We start from the raw sequence: 26,905 nt of genomic DNA on the forward strand, positions 1-26,905 counted from the left end.
GGATTATCTTTTCACAAGAATACCGCTAACACATTTATGCGCCTGCATTTAATATTTATATAACTAAGTAGTAATTTAAAAACCGCGACCCCAGTAACCATGGATGACTATCTCTTCTCGGTTACGCAAGCTGCACATGCACATTTGATCAATGCAATACAGAGCGCAAGTTCGTCTGCTTCTTTTGCAGGTGTTGTGGTGACATCAGAACGCCGAGCTTTGATTGGTTTTGATTGAAGGATAGTGGGGAGGCCGGAAGGAACCTTGCTTTGAGGTCTACACACTATCTTTTCATCAGAGCTAATTAGAGCTCGCCGTTCTGACGTCACCACAATTTCTGCAAAAGAATCGAACGAATTTGAGCACCGCATTATCCTAGTACCCTCCGTTTCGCATTAAGTCCGAGTACAACCAACGCTAAAATCCGGCGCAAAATATGCATCGTCATGGCGCTCGTCGCCTTGATGCATGTGCTATAACTAATCAAACCAATCGCTCACAAAAAGAAACCCCAGGATTGCGGCGCATTCTCTGCACGTAATTTGTCTAGCCTGGGGCAGCAAACGCATAAAGGCGACAAGCTTCGTAACGATGCACTTTTTATCGCTTAGTGATTGGCTCCATAGGGTCTTAGCGTGGGCTACGCTATAACTTAGTGTGAAACAAAGTATACAGACATAAAGAAACGTTCATGCATTCGGAGCCACAGCGCAACTGACAGGTGGCGATCTAACATTCTTATCTGCTGTGCTCCATAGATTTCAACCAGAACTTGAGATTCTCGTGGTTCGAGAAATTCAGAGTTCAAAATATCTCGGTACCTTTTAGGTAAAAAAAACTCTTACCGGATTAGATCTTCCCTTGAACCAGCAGGGTTGTGTTGTGCGAATGCGGCGGAACGATACGACAGTTTATGTAGGAAAGTTGTGTGAGCTTAAAATATTCGTGAAGCAGGAAGAAAAAAACAACAGTTATAAAAAGAGATGTTGCGCGAAAGCAAATGACCTTTTATTAGTCAATAAAATATAAAAAAACAATCATATTTGTTATTAAGTCGAAAGAAGCAGCCGTTTCTTTGACTCTGATTTTCGTGAATTTCGAAAATAACTTCCTGCAGTCAAGTTCGTGACCTGAGCAGACTTCAGTTCTCGCCAGTTGTGGTGACCTTTGCAGTGCGTCTGATGCATGGCTTTTCGATGTCGCTATTTTTTCAGTTGATGAAACCCTTTGAACTTTTCCATCTTGTTTCTTTCACAAACCCGTGTTGTCGTTACCTCCTTCACTTTGTCCCTGTCCTTCGGCACTTCTATCCAGTCAAGGGCTTGCAGCCCTTGACTGGATAGAAAGGGGGGGGGGGGGGGGGGGGCGCCCTGGGTGCAGCAGCGCTCAGGGTGGTGTCGCGGCGGGCTACCGCCCTGGGTGCCGCTGACCCTCGTGACGCCACTGGAACTATGTGCGACCATAGAAAAACCTTACGTTGTTATTTTTTGCCTTCTGTCATATTTTGGAATATTCTCCTTAGTGTAAGAAGAATAAACCAGGGTGGGAAGGTTTTTCTGACATCCATTAATGGTCATTCTGCTAGTAACGTTGTGACTACGCAAGCACTCTCTACCAGCCAGAGGTTTAGAAAATTTACTTGTCTGAAGAATAAAGCAAAAATGTCAATGAATATTTATTGTGTTATTTTCGATCATATATACAGTCAATAAAACAGCTTAAAAACGAAAGAAACAACACTGTTTTTTAGATTACTTCATATATATGTAATTTTAACTTGTATACCCTACTGAAAAAAACCATATGAATTTTCCATACGGGTCTTCATATAGCGTTATGGGATACGGGTCATACGGTTGGTACGGGTCATATGGTTGGTACGGGTCATATGGTTCGTATGGGTCATATGGTTCATACGGTTGGTACGGGTCATATGGTTGGTATGGGTCATATGGTTGATACGGGTTGGTACGGTTTGTATGGTCCATATGGTTTGTATGGCCTATGGTTGTTATGGATGATATTGTTCATGCAGTTTAAATCGTTGATATGATCTATAGGCCAACGCACTATTTACCAACAAGCTTTCACGAGGTGTGAACAAATTCAGTTTCTACACGAGGTGCAAGCACTGCATGTGCACAAGAACGACATTCACGTGACGTAAAGCGTCTGCACATGCGCCCTAACAGTAGCAGCGCCACCGTAGCAACGTGACGTCAGAGCCGCGTATTGGTGTATATCGATCGTATTAACCACATGGTTCACTCATCAGTGAAACATGAAGTTCAGCACGGAAACACTTTCCTTTTAAAGCCTATGCAAGATAGCAGAAAGTGCATGCACAGAGAAATGCTCGAACTTCGAGAAATTGTGAACATGCATTCCACCCGCAGGCTCGTTTATTTGTCCTCCAGTCTCAGACTTTGAAGTAGCTCGTGCATGCTAATGAGGCAATTCTTTGAGGCGAGCTGCATCTGCTTTCCCAGTTGGTCACAGGCTGACGCACCTCCGACGGGCATCTGAAAGTAATGTAAACAAGACCGACAGTCACATTACATGTTCTCGTAAAATAGTTTGTACAATATCTATCTAGTCAGTATACCCTTTTCAAAAGTCTTTCAAGCAACAATGGCTGTCAGTACTGCTTGCTCACGAAGTGCGTGACTGGATCCGAGTTCTCGCTGAACGCTGACGCAGGGCTCGCTTTCAGTATACAGTAAAACCTCGTTATAACAAAATGGGATATAACAAACTAATGGATATAACAAAGCAATCGTAATTCCCCTTGCTTGCTAATAGGGAAGATATGGACATTGGCTATAACAAACTAATGGTTATAACGAAATATTTACGATTGCTCCTTCAACTTTGTTATAACGAGGTTTTACTGTATGCTCAGAGTATGAGAGCAAGCAATGGCGGACAGGCGTTCGCACTGACGTTGGAAAAGGGTCTATTGACTTAAATTTTATGACTGACCTAATATTTAAAATCATCTACCTTCTGCAACTTTCACATTTTGAAAACAATCACAAACATTTATCAAGGCAATACATCACCGCATGACGGAAAATACATAACATACAACTTTCGTCAACTTACATAGCATACAACTTTCGTCACCACGGGACATCTCTGCAGTCTCCCGGGACGCAGACCTCCCACGTGGTCACACCCCGGTCCAAGCATCCCTCTCGTCCCGTTTCCCAGAAGAACGCAGGAACAGGCAGCTGTCCCGATCGTACGCCGAGACCCAAACGTCTCCACTTGTCTCTGTTCGTTAGCACCCGGTCCGAAGGCTGAGGAAGCGGGCCTCTGTTTCTCAGCGGGGTGTCAGGGGGGTCAGCTCCCGCTGTGCCGGGTGGCCCGCTCGGCGTCGCTCGGAAGCTGCACCCCACCCACGCCGCGTCGGTCAGCATGTTCGGCGGTGCCAGAATGCCGAGCCCGAGACTCTGGTCAGTCGATGGGAGGTCGATGGCGCTGCCAGGAAGCCGAACCTGCTCTCTGGGTGGCCGATCATAACAGAATGCATCCACCAGGTGCACGTTGAAAGTCGTTTATTTAGCTCTAAAATTAGTTTTCTTGTGCTTTCCAACGGAAGACTGGCAACACATTAAAGCTAGGAAATGAGCGCTGAAATTTCGTTTCCCTACACCTTTAATGGAAGTGTAGCCACATAATCTTGCTTTCCAACGGAAGACTGGCAACACATTAAAGCTAGGAAATGAGCGCTGAAATTTCGTTTCCCTACACCTTTAATGGAAGTGTAGCCACATAATCTTAGTATAGTATAATTAATAAATTATTCTATGCATGGACAGGAACGTTTAGTTAAGTGAGTCATCCCTGCAGTCCATTAAGCACAAAATTTTAGTTTAGACTAGACAAATGTAAGCCAGAAACACTCAAATCCTGGAATTCATAAGGAAATAACTTTATTTGTGCTTACTGCAGACTTATTTTTCGCGGGCTCCATATTTCGCAATTAAGGTCGAAGCTGAAGTTTTGAAATAATTCGCGGGTTCTAATTTTCGCGATGCAGTGGGATCTCTATATAGATTCCAATGTGTTTACACTTTACCGGAATTGTTTACGGGACCTACTTTTTCAGCAATTGTAGCCGATTCGTAAAAACGATTCAACAGCAATCTCAACCAAGCGATTCGACAGCGACCTCAACCATGGGGTTGCTGTCACGTGCCTTGCTTCGACGCTCTTATTGGGTCGGGAAGGCCGCAGCCTCCACAGCTCGTCAAGTTATCGTGAAACACAGAGTACAGTTGCTGCACTCGGAGTAAGGGTAAAGGATCGCAAACTCAACATGCCCAGCACCTGGAAGAAGGCATAGGACATACACCTCGAGGTTAAAGGGATACTGAACTGAAATTTCGAACTCGCAAAACAAGGCTGGACAGATAGGCGGGACGTTGCAAAACCCAAGAACATCACTCATACAGCGATATCTCTAACGGATCGCCATATTTTTAGAAAAGAAGTGCCCGGCCGAGTAGGCCGACGAGACAAGGCACGTCACGATTCTCATTCCGTCTCCTCCTCGCTACGTCCCGTGTCAAGCTGGTGAACCGAAGCGAGGAGGAGAGAAGCGAGGCCGCTTCCCCTCATTCTCAAATTCTCCCGGAGGACAGTGATGTCAAAGACCTCGCTTGATCGTGCCCTTCTTTTCCAAAAGTGCAGCGATCTGTTTGAGACATTGATGTACGAGTAATGTTTTGGAGTTCGTAGAGTCCTGTTCAACGCCTCTAGAGCCTTATTTCGCGAAATTCAAATTTCGGTTCAGTATCCCTTTAACAAGCCACACGCCAGATAAGGTGCTCCATCTGTGTTTAATGGTTCCAGAAATCTATCGATGCCCTTGCACCAGCGGAGTTGAATCGTTCATTATGAAAAGCAAACCAACAAAACTGCATGATGTTTGGCAAAAATAGGTTACAGCCTGTGCTTTTGATTCGGAACTTCAGAAAGATGAGCTCAATTCTCTGGAAATTAGAAACTATGTATATTCTGAAAGAATTACTGTTCTGCATATCAAGGTTGTCTCGTTAAAATAAAAAAATAAATACCAGAAAAAAGTACTAACCTGATATGCACCTATGAAGTCTTGTTTTGGCTAGCAGTGACCGGCCCTGGTTAGCAATGACTCCATGTCCCCAGGATCGAAATGATGGTTAAGTAACGTCCACCCCTTATGCACTTTTTGGTACAACTGGAAGAGACAAAGCATCTTGTTAAAAATTACCAATCCTTTTCACGAGCGAATTTTGCAGTTCATGCTTCCTGAAAGTCATTTCCCACAATAGTGTTAAATTAGAACAATGAGAGCAAAGTTGTTTCAGTAAAGGGCCCCTGAAAAGAAAAACAAATGTTTTTTTTTAAACAGACTTGTCGGGACACACGTGTCAAATAATTAATTTTACGTGAAAAAAAAATTAGTCAGAGCAATATTGACGGCGCGAGACGCAATTTAGTCGGTAGTCACCTCCCTTCCACCTGTTTCCTCTGGGCACTTTGAGCGAGTAGAGGAGAGGGAGATCAGCTTCGCCTTCGTGTTGAGGTGGCGAGAGCGAATGACCATTCCGGGACGTCATGGACTTTGCGCGCAGAATTTAAAATAAATCTCTTGCCGTCAATATTGCTCTAAAAAATTAATTATTTTCGCATAAAATTTATTTTTTGGCACGAGTGTCCTTATCAGACTGTTCAAAAAACTTTTTTTTTTCCAGGGGCCCTTTAAGAGGTGTTTGCCTGATATGCATCAGTGGAATCAGGTATTGACTAGCAATGACTTATTGCCCCCGTGACTGAAGTGCTGCTTCAGTAAAGTGCCGTTCACACTCTTGTGACCGAGTAAGATTGAGAGAGACCAGACCGGTTTTTAAGCCTTTTGCGAGTTCTTAGGACGGGATGCGCCAGAACGCAGCTGGTCCTAAGAGATTGCAAGTGGCTTGAAAACCGGTCTCGTCTCTCATGGTCGTACTCAGTTGCAAGAGTGTGAACGGGCCTTAATGCTTCCTGCACAAAAAATTCAAATGTAAGAACACAAGCCCCAAAATGTTTGTGCCATTCTCCTCCCCCTACTTTTCTGTGCATTTTTTTTTTTATCCCTTGGCAAATCCTAAAGAATTCAAAATGCTTATCCTACAGCCTTCGGTTAGACTGAGTGGGTAACCCGGAGAATTCATTGTTTGTGAGAACACTTTTCCATTCACCCCATGCTGTTCTTGAAAGCAGAAACTCCTCTCTCTTAACCACAGTCATTAAGCACTTTTCATAGACCATGCACACAAGGTTGGCAATGCCAGCACAAGCTCATGTCTTCACTTTGAGCATGGATTAAGCATATATAACTAAATCTGAGACACCGGAAGAAGGAAAAAGGAGGACACAAAAAAGAGGACGACACACATAATGTCTCGAACACAGCTGCAGGTTAATTCTAAAACCACACCATTTTATAGGGGTAAACCGCAGTCAATGCCAAGAACCCTCACACTAAGTCACACCCCCAGATTGTCAGCAAGGGGGAAAAAAGAACTGCCCTCAACGTTCCCACACTGGCCAAAGTCAACCCACCGACTAAGAAGTAAAAAAAAAATGCAGCTGTGGTTGAGACGTGTTGTGTTTGATGTTCTCTTTTTCGCGTCCTTCTTCCGGTGTCTCAGGTTTAGTTATGTATGCAATTCACCACCCTTGCCTGTACTTTTACTCTTCTCTCAATTAAGCATACGCCTGCAATTCGTAATATCTGATCTATGGAAAGTCTCTGATCCACCAAGCCTTTTCCATTATGAGCAGGCATTATTTATAAAAACCTCCTTTCATTACATTGTTTCAGAGAACAATTGTTCTTTCTTAATTAGGATCAACTGATCATATTAGGATAATTGCCAAATAATGGCAAATTCACATGATACATCGAATTGCAATTTTCATCCGTGCACCATTTGTCAAGTTACCATCATGTAGGCTATTCCTGAGATTTGTCCCTCGTCCGCGGACACTCATACTGAAAGGGCAGAGTGCCTTCTTAATCGCAGATTTTTGGCAAGTGAGTTTCTCGAAAAGCGTTTTTATGGTAGAGTAGCAACAGCTCACGAATATTTTTGTTTTCAAATCAGTCAAACAAAGAGAGTGGATCATTGCTTTGTCGCGCCACTCTTAAATCTCCACGCGTGAAAGAAGCTGCAAGAACTTTGCCCAGCTGACACGCCACAGGTCCTGGTACTCCTCCGGGTTGGTGTCAAAAAGCTTGTCAAAACTCGCCTAGCATGCTGCAATCTTTCCTGCAGATCCACCCAGTTTTCCATCCAGCAAGACCTTTCTTATGGCTTGTGCTGAAGAGTGGTGCACGAGCGAGCAGTGTGTAAAGGTATTTCCAAATGCCTCTCCGCGACCCCAGGACTTCATCGCTATGACGCTGAAGCCTCCTGAAGCAGGATCATACTTGTGTCATGTCGTTAGTAAAGTAAGTGACACTTCGCTCTAAGCCTGCCACTATGTTTTAGCCCACTTGGTATGTAACAGCGGCACACAACGATTCCTTTTCATGATAGCACCGTGATCCTAGTCGCAAACATCACTTCTGCTCTTGGAAAACAGTGCCACACTGCGATGTAGGCGTTTCGCAAAATTGCAAGGCTGCGAATAGGTATAGTATGTCCTCGCTGTCGCCTGCTCGTCTCTTTAGTGTGGATGCGCTTGGGGGACTAACGTTCCATGGACGTCTTGTCACTTGATAAACTCATCCGCGGATTAGCACGTCGTGTAAATCAGCCATAGATGGACTGCGGAGTCTGCAATCACTTAAAGGAGTTGTGCAACGATTTTCACGTTGAAAGAATTGGCATTTCCTGCTTTTGATATTGTTCACTGTGTCACAAATGGCAGAAAACACACCTCCTTTCATCGAAATGTTGCGATTCCGCCGCGTAATAGCGAGGCAAAACTTAGAATATTTCCCGACCTGCAGCCACGAGCGGCGGCCATGAGGAACAAGCGGCGTGACGTCACTTGGGTAGTTGTAAAAAAGATAGCAAGTTTTGCGAATACCTGCTCGATAAAAGTTAACTTTTCCATAAATCTTGTCGTTCCAACATATATATAAATGCTTCAAAACCCTGGTATCATCGACAAAACTTTTATTATACTGAGTTTTAGTGGCGCCATCTATCCTAGGTCCACAAAACCGCGAATAGCCGCCAGAAGCCGGTGGGGGAAGAGGACGGCGCCGGACGGGCAAGGACGGGTATGGCCGGACCCAGATGCGACTTTCCTCCTTTCACCGTATATTTCGCGGGGCGCCCGCCAGCACGTGGTCACGCGGCCGCGAGCGGATGAGTTCTCGCTGCTCGCTGATGGCTCTAAAGAGAGAACTTTTCCGGAACCCCGCGCCTACTCAAGTGACGTCACTGCGCACGTGACCCGGAAGACGATGTACGAGTTGAGAGGCGGCAAAAACTTTGATCTTTTTCATTGTTTTAAATAAAAACTAGGGTATCCAGGCAAAATCTGTTTTCTGTAGTTCACTGCAGAAGTGTCAGGCATCAACTTCCACAATTATTTAAGCAAAGCCCTGAAATTGTTGCACAGCTCCTTTAACATTTTTCTTGACGTTGCCTGCACGTCATGAAAATGTGTTTCGTATCCAATTAGATATTCTCGAAGAAACAAGGAAACTGCATAATGATGTCGCACAATATTCACCTTAACCACTTAACCGGTTTTTGTTTTACAGTTTTTCATCCTAAATTTTTTTTTTTTTTCCCTTTTCTAATAGCGAGTTCGTTTCACGGCACTCGTGGTCACGCGTGCCCACTCGCAGCGTGGAACGGGTTCGTTTCGGCCGGCACTCCACGAGTGGTTGCACTCTCCGAGTTCGTTTCAGCGCTGATACCCCACGCGTGCATGCACTCGCTGCACCGAGAAAATCGGGAGTGCGCCAAAATGCAATCCCGTCATGCCTCGCTCCGGCGGAGCCGGCGAGGAGCGGGAGCAGACGACGAGGGTTCGTCTGCTACGATGTGTCGCGGAACCGAACGGAAAAAAAAGTAGATTTTCTGATAGAAATCGCGTCCCGCGGGCCACGAAATCAAACGCGAGCTTGAATTGTGAGCTTCTGCTATTTCCCGAAGGAAGTAATTGACAACCCGTGATTTATTTGCAGGTTTTAAATCGCTCTGTTGCCGTACAAACGCTGAAATATACCAGTGTGTAAAGAAATGCTCAGAACAAATGTAACAGCGGCCCCCGAGATGTCTATCATCATCCGTGTGCGGGTGGAAAATTTAACATTTGTCGGCAAAACTCCCCCAGCAGAAACCTCTGACTGCCCAATAAGCATCAGAGAAAGCTAAAGATGGTAACTTTACCCGAGGATTGGGCAACATCATCATGTTTAACATTTACCTACGTCAGCTAACTTGCCCCGTCGTATTTTGTTCGAGAAAGTGACGCCCTCACCAAGGCTAATTTCTGATCCACCTATAATGACGATCCAAATCGAAAGTCCCAGTTTTGCTGGATATTCCAACAGGCTAGTTTTAAGCCGTACCCTTTCAGTGGTTCACGTATAATACCATGCTCAAGCGGATCAAGCTTCTGCTCGGACAGCATCATCAGTTTTCTTCAGTGTAAACGGTTTAATTGAAAGATCGTAACCAGCTGCTTTGTATACAACTGGGTGCGGAAATTTACGCCGTCTGTAACTATCTCTACGGCAGCCGAGCTGCTTGAAGTCATCGCAACTATAAACTACAGGTTGCAGCGACCAACGTTTGTAGATAAACGTTGGTAGCCGACTGCATTCTCGCATTCCCACGCATCACTCCGAACAGAAAGGCGCTAGTTTCGGTTTGAAGTCGGTACCTTTTCTACAACATAGATGGCGGCAACATCAGTCTTCTGCACTCGGTGCATTTGGCGAGTTCGTTTGAGTCCAGTTTTCCGTGCAACACTCTGTGAGTGCGATGCATTCTGGGAGAGAACTCGAACGGTGCCAGTGCGTGTGAAACGAACTCGCTATAAAGCTTGTGCGGCTTGGGCCGCACATGACTCCACAATCGGTCGCCATCCTTAAAAACGTGTACAATAAAAATATGCGTGCTGCCATCTCTCAGCAGCACCGCAAAATAAGCTCGGAGCGGGCCTGGGACGTCCAAAACAGCCAAGGGGCAAGGTAGAATGCGTGGACGTGCTACATTCCTCCTAAATGCCTAGGGAACGGCTCTAGGTGGAAAACTAGGCTTGCTTAAAACAGTTAAAGGACACATGCAAAGAAAGCAAACTTTTTTTTTAAACAGCCGGATTAGGAAAAGGAAGTCATAAAACAAATTTACAACGAAAAAGAAAAATTTTTAGAGCTATATTTACGGCGCTAAACGAATTTGTAGTTGGCGCCCGCGGGCACCGCGGAGAAGTGGCCCTTATTTATCACGTGATTGGCCGCTATTTGTCACATGGTACCGTAAAATACCGAGCAAGCGCCCACTCAAACTTTGGAGATAATCGTGAAAAAATCGGGGATGCGCCCTTCTTCGCTCATCAATTTTACATATAAATGTACTTTGTGTATTTTCTCAGATTCTACAAATTTGGGAATGGGCGCTTAGTGTGGTGTGGGCGGATGCACAGTATTCTACGGTACTTGCACTCTTTCGGATGCTTCGTATGGTCTCGAAAAGTTACTTATTCATCTTCGTTTGAAGTGCAACAAAAAACAAAGATTAATAAGTTACTTTTAGAGCCCAAAGGAAGCTCCTGAAAAAGCGCAAGCAGACGTGATAAACCTGTACACCGGTAAGATGACTGCGGCGGCACCCCAGAGCACACAAACTTGCACGACGACGGCGGCGCCGCCGTGGAGAAATGCATTGGAGCGGCAGCGCACAGTGCTCAGCATGCGGCGGCAGCGGGTCTCCGTGGCTTCGGCGACACAGCGCGGCGGTGCACAGGTCTAACACGTGACCAGCGACGGCTCTCACGGGCGCCAACTACAAATTCGTTTTGCGCCATAAATATAGCTCTAAAAATTGTATTTTTTCGTTGTAAATTTGTTCTAAAGCAATCTTTTTCCATCAAGGCTGTTTTAAAAAAAAAACAATGTTTTTTTTCCTTTGCATGTGTTTTTTAAGGTTTTAAGGAGCTGCAGTACCTTCCATGTCATTGAATCTTATGTAGTAGTCATCGACATCGATGTTGTCATCGACATAACACTCTCTCTCGCTGTTCCTCGAAAATCACATTATTGCAAATACATTCGCGACTACGCGAGGGCCGACTATGTGTCTATCAACGCATGCCTCGAAGACTTTTACCAATCATTCTCTGTTAATCTCGAGGAAAGAACCGTCAATGAAAATTGGACGCTCTATAAAAATAAGCTATCCCACTTAGTTGAGCGCTTCATCCCATTGACCCGCATCATATCAGATAACTGTCACCCATGGTATAACAAAACGGTGCATAGTCATGCTAACAAGAAAAAGCGACTTTATAAACGAGCGAAATCTGTCAACAATGCAGCCTCGTGGGATGCATATCATGCGTGTGCTAGAACGTACAAAACCGCCATTGCTGATGCCAAAATTAAGTTTTATACTCACGACCTCCCCAACATTTTAACAAATAAACCCAAAAAGTTCTGGAAAGTGGTCAACCCAGCTCTGTCTCTTCCATTGCAGTTCATTAACGACAACGGCATCCCACTTTCAGACGAAGATAGCGCTCTTTACCTTAACAATTTCTTCACATCAATCTTTACAAAAGAAGACTTGCTAAACGTTCCCGACTCATGCCCATTAACTCACCCCCAGATGAATCCTATCATAATTGACCACGCAGGTGTATTGAAAGCAATAGAAAACCTAAAGGTTTCCTCGAGCTCTGGAGATGACCAAATTAATTCGAAGGTATTAATAAACACTAAACATATTTCCTCTGTTTTTCTCTGTGACATTTTCTCACAATCGCTCACGCTTTCCATAATTCCACGTGACTGGAAAATAGCTAACGTAATACCTGTTCACAAAACTGGTGATCGCCAACTAATAAGTAATTACCGTCCCATCTCTCTCACCAGTGTTCCATCTAAGCTCATGGAGCATATACTTTACTCAAATATAATAAACTTTCTTGACTCTCATAACCTTCTTTTTAAACATCAGCACGGATTTCGTAAATCTTACTCTTGTGAAACCCAGCTAACCGCCTTCCTTACTGATATTTACTCAAGCTTTGATTCGAATATTCAGACCGACGCCATTTTCATTGACTTCTTCAAAGCATTTGATAAAGTACCCCACCAACGTCTTTTAACAAAGCTTAACGATATTAATATTCATCCCTCTGTTGTTAAGTGGATTTCTGAATTCCTAATTAACCGTAAGCAATATTCCTCCGTTAACAACGTAAAATCTCCCACCTCTACCGTAACGTCAGGTGTCCCCCAGGGAACCGTACTGGGCCCCCTTCTGTTCCTAATCTATATTAATGATCTCCACCTTAATATCGCTTCTTCTGTGCGGCTGTTCGCCGACGATTGTGTCATTTACCGACCCATTCTTTCAAACCATGATCATCATGCTCTCCAGGAAGACCTAGAGTCTGTAATCCATTGGTGTGAAAAATGGCAGATGACATTAAACTTCAATAAATGTAGATCCCTGTCGATTTCCCGCAGTTCGCGTGCCACACCATTTTCGTATTACCTCTCTAACACTCAAGTAATAGCATGCTCATCTTATAAGTACCTGGGTGTTCATCTCACCTCTGACCTATCATGGACTACTCACATAACTTCTGTTATTTCTGATACTAACCGTTCTCTCGGATACTTGCGCCGTAACCTTAAACTTGCTACACCCTCCGTAAAACGACTAGCGTATACTACTCTTATAAGATCGAAATTAGAATACGCCTCATCTATATGGTCCCCATGGCAGTCCTACCTTGCAAATAATCTAGAATCCGTCCAAAACAGAGCCCTTCGTTTTATTTATAACAACTACTCACCATATACCAGCATATCAGGATTACGCCAATCAGCTAACCTTCATTCACTTTCCCTTCGCCGCCGAGTATCACGCCTTTCTCTCCTCCATCGAATTTTTTATCACAATAGCCACCTCAAAGAATCACTGCTATCACCTCCCCATCGTATTTTCCCGCGTCTAGATCACCTATGTAAATTACGTCCAATTCGATCATCAACTGTTTCTCACCAGACTTCCACACTACCATTGGCCATCGAGGATTGGAATTCGCTACCTCATAACATCGTTTGTATTAATGATACTACTAAATTTGTTGAAGCCATTACCCTCTTTTTATCTAACCGACCTAGCTAGCTTACAGTGTTATAATTGTGTTTACTGTTCTATTTGTTTTTGTTCTATTGCCACCCCCTTGTATAATGCCCCACGGGCCCTCAAGGAAAATAAATGATGATGATGATGATGAGTAGTATATGATTCTAAGTCACAAGACTAGGTTACAGAAAGTAACAAGAAAAAGGAAGACAGGACATCATATTGTTTCATATTCTAATTTTTTCATCAGTCCCGTAATAAAAGGTTTTCATAATAAAACTTGCACTTGTATTTTATCTACACTTCTCTTTCTCACAACGTCCTGTCTACCAAATGGACCAGCGAAGTAAACTCCCCCCCCCCCCCCACACATACACACAATGCACAATTGAAATTTCTGGACACAATATTCCATGAATGTATTGGGCATCTGAACCAAGCTGAAGAAAAATTTTTGGTCTGAGGAAATAAAGGGTTACAAAACTGAAAAACATAGCAGTAGCATACTTCTCACTTTAGCACGTGTAGAAGAACCATTCATTTCTATTAGAAAGGTAGAAAAGCCAATGGCTCAGGTTACTCACCGACAGCAACTACCAGGAAAGCAGGGGGGCATGATCGTGGAGGCAGCTGGTCTCCAATGCTTGTGCCTTTCTGAAAATTGGAAGTAAGACTTTTAAAGCAAAATGACCCCAACTATTGCCACAAAACATTCTTTCATTCCATTTCTCGTATCAAAAAAGTTGGTATGAGGAACTTTGCCGGGCTGACACGGTGCAGATTCTGGTATTCATCTGCGTCAAAAAGCTCCTGTCAAATCGTGTCTAGAACGACGGAAGCGCTTTGCATCTCCAATGAACCGTTCAGCCAGCAAGACCTTTCTTGTAGGGGTGTCACAAACCAGCCGACATTCGAGTTTGACCAGGTTCGACTTTTTCCAACTTCTTGCGAAAAGTTAGAAAAATGTTCGACTGCTGTTCGCACGCGCGACATGCTGGCCAGTTGGCTTCGGATTGGATGGTGATGGCTAAGGGATGAATTAAGGGCAGCACCTATTGGTTATTCCAGTTAATACAGTACAAAAAGTAAGTTATTAACTTGTTCAGTAGTTAGAGTTAGTTTATTTTATTTGCAACTGTTTATAAAATTAAAATAACCTTTTGAGTGAAACACAATTTTTGTAGACCTAGACATGCTTGTATCATGGTCTTGCCACGCTGTACACAAAGTCGAACAAGTCAAATCTGGTTAAAAGTTTCGAAGGTTTGTCGAACCGGTTTGACACAGTCGAACCCCAAATGCTCGACCTAAAAATCCGGTTTGCCAAAAGTTCGCGGCACCCCTACTTTCTTGTGGCTGTGGTGTATTGAAGGCGCAAGCACGGAGTGAGTGAAGGCGTCTCCAAATGCCCCGTGGCGAGCCCAGGACTTCGTCGCTTCTACGCCAAAGTCTCCTCGAGTAGGACTACGCTTGTGTTTTTATCATGACTTTGTTTAGTAAAGCTAATGGTGCTTCGCACTAAGCCTATCATTGTGTTAAGTCTCCCTCTGCACGTAACAGTGGCGCAGAGTTCTTTTTTTAAAGTAGAAAATGTTGATTTCGATTTGTGACAACTGTGTCACAGTGTGATCGCACAATGTTAGAGCTTCTCAGCAGTGTGGGGCCGCGAACATGTTTGGTACGTCCTGCCTGTCGTTTGTGAGTGTGCTCCTTTGTGTGGATCAGTTCGTCGTATGAATCAGCCATCAATGAAGAGTGCTGTTCATTTTGAACTTGATATAAATTAACTGAGCAGCACCATTTTGTAGGATGGCTAACCCGCCTAAAACCCCCTGATGTGTTTGTGTTAGTTTTGGAACTGGCGTGTAAGTGCCAGTGCACGAGGCCCATGCAGCACTTGTAAGCAAATGGCAATATAGCCCTGAAAGGAGAGGTACTTAGAAGTGAATTCTTTGCAGCTCGGCATAAAGCTATCTCGCCTCTGCCTCCTTCATAAAGTCGACTATCATTGCCCCGACCTCAAGAACTCTTTATCACCACCTCCGGAATGAACATCATCTTGTATTTCCAGTTCCACAAACGCATTCAATCAGTCTTTCCTTTCTCAAGCCATCTGCAACTGGAACAGCCTACCATCCACCATCGTAATCCCAGAAGTATTTCTAGCAAGCTTACGGATTCATTTTTCTTGTTAAAAGTATTTTATTGCCACTGTGTATGAATAATGAGCTTCCTTTTCTTGTTTGTCTTTATTTGTATAACAATGGCACGTAAGTGCCAGTGCACGAGTTGCACACTGCACGAATCCTGACCATGCCCTTAAGGTGAAAATAAATTAAATGAAATGATTGGCAACACAGCACTCACTCATGGCACGTCTCTCTCGCATTCGCACAATAAAGGCTGAAACGCATGTAAGCGGCTTAGCAAGCAACGAGACGAGCAACTGAGACTTGTCACTGTAGCTCGGTTTTTGGATTTTTAGAAAATGTCGCTCAATTACTTGACTGCTTGCTCCCGTCGCTTTCAAGCGATTACCTTGTCGCGAGACTGACTGAGTGATAGCAAAATGGTTGCCATTGCTTGTCTCTTCGCTCGCTCAATCGCTTACACGTAATTTATACTTTTTGGCTGTTGGTGCTTGCAAAAATGTAAAGCGTGAATTTTATCAAAGGCTTTGTTCTCGCCGACTCTCAGACTGCTGCGAAAACTTTGGGTTCCAGTGAAATAAGACCACGTGATTTCTTACTTTGCTTATGAACTGAGGAGGCAGTAGCTTGAAAATCAGCTCATGGTCTCCTCAAGTTGTTTGGAACACCTTTTTTTTCTGTTTTCTTTGGCACTACTCAATGCGCGTTTTTTTTCTCCCGACCTTCACAATAAAGTATTGCCAGAGGGTTAGTAAATGAGCGCTACATATACAGCACTTTGTATAAAAAGTCCGTGCCACAGTCGAAAAATAACTCCTTATACTCTTCGCAAGCAACGTCACCAATACAGACGGTACTTCCAAAGGCGCAGGTCACGCAATATTTCGAGTAGTTTCCCAGGACGAAAATCGAACTTGGATCCGACCTCCCACAGTGGAAACAAACGGGGTGCAAATACGAGCGCTAGGACGCAAACTGGTACCTTCAGCAGTCATGGGTTCCGCAAAACACACCGCCTAGCTAGGTGGTACCAAAACCAAGCCGCCACCCGATTTGCAGGACTCAAGCCTTGAACACCGATCTAAGAGATAAAGCTCCCCGATCACTCACCAAGCGCCTCGCTCGGCGCCCCACGCCCCCGTGGGAACTTGCCTCTGGGTCCGTTCCCGCCATTTGACTGCTCGCTCAGTGACAGGTCGGTTCCGGTACTTGCTTGGAAAAAGCTTGAGGGTCATCCAATGCGCAAAGAATGTGTGCGACAAGAAACCGCACACGTCCGCTTTCACGCTGCCTGCACACACAAGAACACGCCATACACGCTCCGAAAAGAAAGGGCTGGAAAAGTACTCACCAAGTAGACTGAAACCCACAGCTGGCTCTATGGGCACGCCGGCACCTGGGACACTTTGTTTCTTCAAGAACGTTCTTCGATGTTTTTCCGTAAGCCTAAAGGCCTGAAACCGCCCGAAATACGGTGGCCCGAGAGTTTGCAGCTTGGTTTGTTTTTGATTTTGGTGACGATGGCGATGGCGATGCGGCGACGTTCGCTGGTTTGACGACAGGTGTTACGACGAAACTCATTTGACGCAACGTAAATGTTCCTGCTTTAATCGACTTACATTACAAATTTTAAACATAAATAAAAACTGTTTCAACATTTATATATTTATTTGTAATAAAGTATGCGTGTACTAAACTAAAGCTTGGCCTGGCTCAGCCTCGTTTTATTTTAACATGGCGGCGACAATCGTCTCTGTTTGTGCTCTGTGCCGTGCTGGACCTATTGGCTGTTCACTGATCGTCCTGTTATCCACCTCTTGCGATCCGCATCAGCCGCAGGCGTGCTGTCTAAGTATTGTGTGCCCGCCGGAAAGAATATCCAGTCTTCTCGGAGGCAAGGCTGCAACTAGGGCTTCTCGGATCGTGGCTCGGACTCCGCGAGCCTCACGTCGTCTGCTTGGTTCCTGCACGTTTCCGGCGTCGGATCCCCCAGCCTTGGCCTCAGCCCTACATGACCTAGCTGGTGAAAGACAATCTACGACAACCCGGCGTCTTTGGAATGCGATTACTACGATTAGTGGCTCTTAAAAACTCGGTAACCCCCTTTCAGTGGTGAGCTCTTCGATGTGAATGGTGTTACCTTCACAGTGTCCCGACGCTCCGAACGGTCATTCTACAGGTGACGCTGCGAGACGCGAGCCTTCTGTGTTGCTTCAACTCTCAGTGTAATTCTCAAAATGGGCACTTGGTCCCGAATAAGCTGATGCACCTTTACTCACTCTCGAGACTCATCCCACGACGGTTCTAGCGGTACGTAAAACGTGGATGCACGATTCGGTTTATGGCGGTCACCTTGTCGATTGATACAGTGGAGAACACTGCTTACAGAAAGGATCGTTCTAAGAAGTGTAGAGCTGTGCTGGTCCTGGTACCTTTCCGATTACCCTTTTGGCGACGCCGTAACCTGGAGTATGAACCTCCCACAAGCATGGCAAGGTGCTGTTATGCTGCGAGTTCTGCCCCGCCTTTCGTGAAAGCTGAGTCCTACGGCTTGCCCAGCGAGCCACTGGTGCTCATTAACGCGAATTAAATGTGTGCATACTAGAACTCTTGAAGTTGAGTCGCTCAGAGTGCAGTACATACCATGGAATCATTTCCAGTGGCCCAAGTGCTGGACAGTTCCGTGAGACAGTGTGCCCAGTCCAATTGTTCTCAACATATTTATTAATCATAATAATGCCTCTCTGCAATCGACTCCACTGCTGTTACGGACAACCGGATGTTGGTGCCGCTTATCAGGTGACCCCAGAAACCACGAGGGTTTGCAGAACAACATTGAGAAGGTCTGCAATAAACATTCAGCTACATTTCTTCTCACAGCATGTCAACAATTTTGTCCAAAACGTGTGGAACGCTGAATTTTGTACTTCGCATGCCTAGTAGAACAGGCCATAACACACTTAGGTGCCTTTCACAGCCTTGGTCCTGCAACACCTAGAGTACTGCAGCTTCATACAAAACTCCAATGAGGTTTATCTTGTAAGATCAGTTGAAAGTGTTCACCAAAGGGCAACCCGGTACCAAAGGGTACTGGGTTAAGTGCCTCCTTGCACTTAACCCAGTACCGCCCCGAGTCCTGCACTACTAGCTTCTGTGTGAATCTTGGTTTCTGCGTCCTATTCAAAGGGTCTAAGAACAGGAGAAGTCTAGAGTATTCGCTTCAGCCTGCGAATGCCTGCTGTTGCTCCTCGGCCCATTCAAACATCTCGGCATCTTTCGTAAGGTTTGTGAGCGGTGCAGAAATCCTTGCGAAATCCCAAACAAACGTCGAAAGTAGGCACAAAGTCCAAAGAATCTTTGCATGGCCTTTTTGTCTGTCTGCGCTGGAAGTCCCGCGGCTGCACGAGTTTTCTTGGGGCCTGGGCAGACGCCAATGTTACTAACCATGTGGCCTAGGAACATCAACTCGTCAGAGGCGAAAGAACAGTCTGACGGCTTGAGTGCGAGTCCGGCGGACTGCATGGCTTGGAGAACAGCTCGGAGTCGTCGCAAGTGCACGTCGAAGTAACTTGAAAACGCTATGACGTCGTCGAGGTCGACAAGACAGGTCTGCCACTTCAGTCTCGCCAGTACGGTGTCCATGACACGCTGGAAAGTTGCTGGCGCCGTGCATAGTCCGAAGGGCATTACCTTGTACTCCTACAGTTCATCCGGCGTGACGAAGGCTATCTTCTCTCGGTCCTGTTTGTCAACTTCGATCTGCTAGTAGCTGCTCTTCAAGTCCATCTATGAAAAATACCGAGAGTGACACAGCCGGTCTAGCATTTGGTCGATGCAAGGAAGTAGATAGATATCTCTTCGTCACTGTGTTCAGCTGCCGATAGTCCCCGCAAAACCAAAGCGTTCCGTCTTAACCAGTACTACTGATGAGGCCCACGGATTGCTTGAAGGCTGGATTATATCGTTGTTCCGCATTTTCATGTACTTGCTCCTGAATGACCCCCTTTTCGTTTATGGAGACTTGGTATTGTGACCGATGCACAGGGAGCACGTCATCCTCGGTAATGATGCAGTGCTTCTCAACGGTGGTGGTTTTGCTCACCTTCGACTACGTCGCAAAGCAATCCCGGTATTCGGCGAGGAGGTTAATCAAGCGCCGTCGTTTCGGGTCTGGAAGCTCGGATCAATGTCGAGCTGTGCGGGAGACATACTGTCTTGCTGAGGTGACGAGGACTCTTCAGTTCTTGCGGTGATTTCGGCTTAGTTCCGGAGTTCCTCGACATGGCCCACAGTGATATCTTTCAAGGGGTGTTGCGTTTCTTGTCGGAAGTTCGTCATGAGGACCGCAGTGCGCCCATCCTGAAGTTCAGTTATTTCTCCTGTGATGCCTATTCGTTTTCCCAGGAGCAATTGAATGTTGCCTTCCAGAACAACTTCTCCGCAGATAGCTGAATCTGCTACGACGGGTACAACAACATGATTGTGGCGGCAGGTTTTCGTGGTCGGCAGATACTCGGACGGTGGCTGACGCTGTTTGGGGTTTTTCTGAAGGCGGAACAGGTGTCCGCAACGTCAATCTGTTCTCTCCAAGGTCGATGACGGCGCCGTATTCACACAAAGTCCATGCCGAGAATGACGTCTCTGGCACAGTCTTGTAGAACGACGAATTTTACAAGACACGTCTCGCCGTGAATTTTGACGCAAGCAGTTCATCTTTTGACAGGCGTGATGTGTCTTCGAGCGGTTCGTATCTGTGACCCATCCCACAGCATCGTCACTTTTTGAAGGCGGTGAGAGAGTCTCCCACTCAAAACTGTGTAGTCTGCTCCGGTGTCCACAAGTGCTGATGCGTCGTGGCCCTCAGTAACGTTTAGGTTGTTGCGCACTGTTGCAGGAGCGTCATTGCGATACGTGGCTTCGGAAGAGTGGATGTGCTCCTGCGTTCTTGGAGTCTCTTGACTTCAATCGTTTTCGGCAACACCACCTTCAGGCGTTGCCGCAGCTAGTTTTCCTGGCTCCGGAAGTAGATTTTGAGTGGGGGGGCTGAAGTCAGCATTTTGTTTTTGCATATTTTATTATAGGAGACAAGGGCTGCAGCCAAATTTCTGTAATTTTATTTTTACTTACTGTTTATTAAAATATCAAATATTATTTGCATGAAGTTCCTTACTTAGCATGTGCAATCACTTTTCCTTCCTGCTTTATAACAACAGTAGGGAGTTTTAATGGCTCGTACGCAACACAGTTGTGGGTCAGAAATGCACACGCGTAGAATGCAATACAGTTGAACCTCGATTTAGCGAAGTCGCCGGGACCCCCTAATTATTTCGTTAAATCGGGAACTTCGTAAAGTCGAGAAACACATTCTTCGGGATAGGCTGCGCGGGGAATCCGAATTTGCTCGTTAAATCGGGTTTCGTTAAATTGAGGTTCAACTGTACTGCTTTTTTGCGCATGCACATTCTGACCTTCAAAGCTTTTAGGTACGATCCACCAAAACTCACTAATATGGCAAAAACACTTACGCACAGTGCTTCAGACAATTTAAAAATTCCTACGGGGATACACAGCATTGCAAAACTGAGTTTGCAGAGAATCACGTTTATTATTCTTGAAATGCTCATTCAAAAAGACATCCACACTATGAAATGAACAAGTAAACCAAGATAATTACATATATACAATGACATCTTAATGCATATTGTGAAAATGTGCACAAAAGCGTGCTGAAGGAAACAGATCCACATGTAGGCCCCAAAGCCACGTGCGTTGATCGTCTCGAAGAAGACTAAAGGTCGCCCATCGCTCGGCGGTCCTGGAGACAAATTTTTTGATGATGTCGTCCAGGTTGAGCTCGACACTCTTCCTTTTTGAATGCACAAAATGAGGAGGCATGTTAGCCTCCCTTGAATCATGCGGCTGCATAGATGCATTTTAATGCGGCATAAGGCACTAAACGAGCGCTCCCCCGAAGCGACAGATGCAGGCTCAGAATGAAGAAGTTTCATATATTTTACGACTTGGTCCAGGAGGTCACGAATTTCGTCGGATTTTGCCTGTAGTGTCCTCAATATGAAGTCAATTGTGAGGGAATCAAGGTTGCTTAAAAGAGTCGGCAAAAGTAAAAACTGCGCAGAGTCGGGCCAGGTCAAAATCACATGCATGCAGCTCCAAGGGCCTTTTTCAGGTCATCTGTAGTGAACTGTCTTCCCCCATCAGCGTTAAAATGCTCTCTAGTTTTACTAGCCTGCTTCATACCAGGCTATTCAAACCGCCGTTGAGTTTCACTCGGAATGCAGTCTATAGCCTCCAAGTACTCCTTCCGTAACGCTGCCTTGCAATCGAGCACAACTGGTAAAGAAGGTTTGTTGCTCATTTTGAGCCTTTTTGGCGGTTTTGTTGGCTTTGCGCTGCGCAGGTCCTTCAAACTAGCCGCATTGCAGTTGAGCTCGCGCAGTCCCACAACTCTTCAAACGCGACATCAGACCGCAGATGGGACATTGCCTCTGATACCTGCGGCGCAAAACGTTGAACGTTGCAGTACCCTCGCAGGCTCTTCGCATGGACCGAACATAGCTATAGAAATGTTTATTCCTAGCAGTGTTTCAAACATTTTCAGAAGCCTCCCATAACCGTTCAAAATGGCCCTGCTGTTGTCTGCAATCGAATATTCTGTTTGTAGCAGCTCGTTCAGTGTCTCCTGAACTAGGTTTTCAGCGAACCTTTTCATTGACTTCATTCTGACAGTCCACCTTGTTGGGCAAAGTGGAAGAAGGTTATTTGGCGTTGATCCGGCCTCTTCTGCCGCCTCGCTGACTGGAGTAATTACAATAGATAAATAAACAGCTTTGCGTTTCTTCGAAGTCGGAGGGGGGGCCTCAGCCCCGTCCTGAGAAATCTTGGGGGGAATCTGGACCCCCCCTGCCCCGGAGTCCCTGGGATACAGGCTCTGTCGTCGGGGTCGTGGCACTGGACACGCTGAACGTCTTGGTGATGGTGAGCGGGATTCACAACAGAGAGGCGGTGGATTCACAACAGAGAGAGGTGAGGATGGCTAACATCGGAGGTACTCTTCGATGTTGTGAGGGTGTTCGCCGTACCTCGGGCGTGGTCGTCCAGGTCGAACCCACGCAGCCCAAGTCGGCAGTAGGAGCATCCACGATAGATGTGGTTGGCTTCCTTGCAGATGTAGCAGAGCGGGCGTCGGTCGGCTGTTCGCCACAGGTCAGTCTTTCTTGACAAAGCTTGTTCTCGGCGGACGTGCGCCCAAGCTTCCTGGTGTCGGGGATACTGCGTGGCGAGGGAGCTTCATGTCGGGGGGCTGCCTTGTACGGACGCGGAGGTGGTGGTGTTCGGCGGACCACTGCGGCGTAACTAATTGATCAGTGATCTCCTCCGGTGCTGATACGGTGACAGGAGCCTAAGGCTGGAAGGCTTGGTAAACCTCCTTTCGCACGACTTCGGTGAGTGAGAGAGAGGACGGGCGATCAGCAGCGGTCTTCCCGGACGATGTCGCAGACAATTTCCCGAAGTCTGTCGGCACCGGCACTGGTTAGGTCCAGTCGGAAAGATGTTACGATTGGAGGAGCAGTCACGCCAGCAAGTCGATGGTAATGGCTTGCACAAGACGACAGCGCGCGCTCGATGTTGCTGGCTGCAGTCACAAGACCGTCGACGGCTGTCGGGATTGCGAACGAGGACTTTGAAAATTTCACCCTTCACGCCATCCTTAAGGACGCAAAGTTTCTTTCCCTCAGCTGCCTCTGGATCGGCTCGGGTACTGAGGCCCCCTTCAAGAAAGCTGGTCATGGTATCGTTGAGGCCCTGCACCCTTCTATTTGGAGAAAGTCCTCCGTTCACTGTCGATGGTGGTGGTTGATGAACGTTTGCTTCAATTCGGTGGGCAGGACTTCCATGTAGTGAAAGAGGCTTCGTGGTTATCAAACCAGTGCCTCGCAGTGCCTTCAAGCGAGAGGTAGAGGTTGTGGAGGCACTGCTCAGTCGTCCATTCGTTGTGGCGGGCTACGCTTTCATATATGAAAGCGTAGCCCGCCACAACGAATGGATTGGCTGCAACACTATAGTGTTGCAGCCAATCCTTGATGTCCTCTTGGACCTCACCGAAGAAAGGCGTTGGAGTCCGGGGTGCGATAGGCACGTATACGACGGCGGGGCAACCGGGGTCTGCAACAACTGGTTGTCCATCGTCGGCCTCGTTGGTTGCGTGTTCTTGAGTGGCAAAAGTCAGAATTCCGGGGTTAGGCCTTGGGTGCAGCGGCTTCCTTGGGTCTTGGTAGTTTGTGCGGATGGTACTCTTGAGTGGGGGACTGGGCTTTGGCTGTGAAGCCTCGGAGGGGTACGCTTCATGGGCTGCGTTAGCCCGCACCTCCACCAGAATTTCACGAATGACGATTGATGAGGCGATGAAAATAGAAGCAAACTAAACGATTAATGGGGCAAACTTGTGCCCAAAACAAAATAGAAAAAGACTAGCGTCGCAGGCGGCGGTGACGGAAGAACCGCAGGATGAAACGCGGGTGGGACTATTTTGCGGCAGCTGGCACAACAGCCCGGGGAAAAATTGCCAGCAATTTCGGACGGCGCGTGTATCACTGGAGATCGTGTTAACCCCCCGCCTGCGTTCGCGCCGCTTCGCAGCGACAGTCTGCGGCTGCTCATTAGTGGGCGTTCGCTAAAACGTCATTCGATCAAGTGAGTGCCTCCCGTCCTCCACTTACCCCACTGTCCTCCACTTACCGTTTAGTTCAGCAAAGTTTCGTAGACAATATTCGTTTTTTTTTTTTTTTTCTTTGTTAATTGTAGAAAACAAATGTTGTAAATATCGCCAAATGCCTCAGCAAAAAAAAAAAAAAAAAGAAAGAAAGAAAGAAAATTAAGCGTTGCAGGGGACTCCAAACCCTGGCCCGCTGGCCAAATCCGGCCCGCGGAGGCTTTCTGACCGGCCCGCGGCTGGCCATGGTGCTTATATTGAGCTCCGGCCCACGGCCCGCTACCAGTATAGGCCCGCTGCTACCAGTGCGGGCAGAAGTGCGCGTAAAGACGCGAAGGCGCGACGAGCACCGAACATACCGGAAAGAGAGAACACCTCATCGTATTTCTCGCTCGACGCCGTAGCGAAAAAGGCATTTTGAATGCTCGGTTCACACGAAAACTGACAGTGCGGTGGAAGCTGCGTGTTCGCTGGACCAATCAACTGCATTTCTCTTATCGCCAGATCTCGCTCTCCACTCGAAAGGGTGTGATCACGCGGCAAAAGACCGGGAGTTGACTGGTTTAGCGGGTATGCAGCTTTCAGTGCACTGTCAGCTTAGGGGAGGACGGAGGATAGAAGAATCTCGAACGCGGCTCCAGCCGCGCAAGCGGTGCGTTGGGGGGGGGGGGGGGGGGGGGGGGGGGGGTAGGGGGGGCTGTACGATTCTTTAGCAGGCACTCTGTGGAGATATGTGGACATGTCGTGTGTTTTAAAAGCTGTGGTTTCAGCCGTGAATTACATAAGGTCGCATGGGCTTAATCATAGCCAGTTTCGTGAATTCCTAAAAGATGGTGAATCGGAGTTTGTAGACGTTTGGCGTGCGATGGCTGAGTTGCGGTAAACTGCTTTCGCGTTTTTTCAACCTTTGAGAAGAAATAAGGAAATTTCTCGCAGACAAGAAGCGGCCCGAACCGCTGCTTTCGAACAGTAAGTGGCTTTGGAAATTGTCGTTCTGTGTAGACCTGACGGAGCACGTGAATAAGCTGAATGTGAGATTGCAAGGCGAGACACGTCTTATTCATGACGTATCCATGGATATTAAAGGATTCAGGGTGAAATTACAGCTCTTCGAAAGACAAGTGTGAAACCAGACCTGGGATCACTTCCCCTATTGTGCAAAGCTCCGTACAGAGACTGATGTGGAATTCCCCTCATTCTTCGCAATGGAAATCCTCAGATACCTTCAGAGGCAAATTTTCGAACGGCTTTCTGACTTCGATAGGAGAGTTAGTTTGTAGTTTGACTTACAGTTTGTAGTTTATTCAGAATGGTAGTTTGACTTAAAGTCAAACTACATTCTGAAGGAAAACTACAAGGTAGGAAATTTTATACAGTTTTACAAATCCTTGGGCTCTGAGCAATTTCCAAACCTGAAATAAACTGCTTTTTTGCACTACATACCTTTGTGAGCAGACATTTTCAAGGATGAAGTACGTAAAATCCAAATACAGAGCTAACGTGTCTGTTGAACACTTGAAGTCCCTCCTAATTATTGGCTCATCAAGCTTGAAGCCGCAGTTCAGCGAAATAATAAAGCCGAAGGATCAGCTACACCGCTCACATTAGTCCTGCACCTCATGTCCGAGTAAATGTGTCGAAAATCTTATGCATTCCGGCTCAAATACTGCTTAGTGTTTTGTGGCATATAGTCGTATGTTGTCATCATCAGGTTCACCGTGCTTAGTCTCCTGCTTCATATCTGTAACTACGTTAAAATTTCTTTGCGTTCGCGTGTATATTGTGATATGAGTCATGTGTGATAACTATTGCATATTGTCATCACAGTTTTACCGTTCTCGTTAGTTTTTTTATCTGTGCGAATATTCCAGAGTTCATATGCGCTTTGATTTGTGCCTGGTGGGTTATCTGGGTCACACTTATCGTATGTCACAATTACCTATATGCTGAATTTCGAAATAAAGTAAATGTATTAATCCACCCTTGATTGCTTCTCGTTTTTACTCTAACTTGAGTTCCTCTATTTAAATGCTCATCAGGGCTTATTAATAATATTTTTAATGATTTATAACATGTATTTGTTTTCCGGCCCTCGAGACTGCGAGAGGTCCCCAATCCGGCCCCTTGGCCAAAAAGTTTGGAAACCCCTGCGTTATAGGGATTTGTCACAGAATTCGACTATTATTATTATTATTATTATTATTATTATTATTTATTAATTTATTTTTTGGAGTTCTCGCGAGGAAGCGCATCCGATCGCCGGACGCTCCTTTGCCCCGCGCGTTGAGCGGCAGGGTGGTTCGGGCCTCGTTCGCCTCGCCCGCTTTCTGTTTTATGGCCATCTGGCCCCTCCCTCGTCCCGAAGACATTTCTCGCGAGGTTGCTCCGTTTCACCTTCCGCCCGAGCACAGGGAACGCTAGGAGCCATCCCAGCCAATGTGGCGTTGAGGGAGTGTCATGCGACCTTGAGCTCCCTGTGTCGCCCCGCCCCACCGGCAGGTCACGCGACTTTTTCCCGGCGCTGGATCGGCTGGGATGGCTCGTGGCGTCCACTGCGCTCGGTCTGAAGGTGAAACGGAGAGTTGGTAGCGATGGGCGACTCGCTTCCCGGAATGTTGGGAATAGCTTCCAGATGTCGGAGTGGGGGTGCGCTTTATGGTTAGCTGGGGTAGGCTCACTGCGAAACTTGCCTGGGACGT

The 26,905-nt window shown here is 46.3% G+C and overlaps 2 long non-coding RNA genes across 2 annotated transcripts; both read right to left on the minus strand.

Annotated features, from left to right (window-relative positions):
• Window positions 1-2,371: 2,371 nt before the first annotated feature.
• LOC121838365 lies at window positions 2,372-3,162 on the minus strand. The gene is made up of 2 exons (XR_006078473.1): window positions 3,106-3,162; window positions 2,372-2,522 (listed from the first exon to the last, which is right to left on the minus strand). It is a non-coding gene; the product is annotated as an uncharacterized LOC121838365 (long non-coding RNA).
• A 288-nt stretch (window positions 3,163-3,450) lies between these two features.
• Window positions 3,451-16,625, minus strand: LOC121838366. The gene is made up of 4 exons (XR_006078474.1): window positions 16,586-16,625; window positions 13,910-13,979; window positions 5,102-5,227; window positions 3,451-3,507 (listed from the first exon to the last, which is right to left on the minus strand). It is a non-coding gene; the product is annotated as an uncharacterized LOC121838366 (long non-coding RNA).
• Between the last annotated feature and the right edge of the window lie 10,280 nt (window positions 16,626-26,905).

Source organism: Ixodes scapularis, unplaced genomic scaffold (genome assembly GCF_016920785.2).
Source record: "Ixodes scapularis isolate PalLabHiFi unplaced genomic scaffold, ASM1692078v2 PGA_scaffold6__148_contigs__length_123643588, whole genome shotgun sequence".
Taxonomy (NCBI): Eukaryota; Metazoa; Arthropoda; class Arachnida; order Ixodida; family Ixodidae; genus Ixodes; species Ixodes scapularis.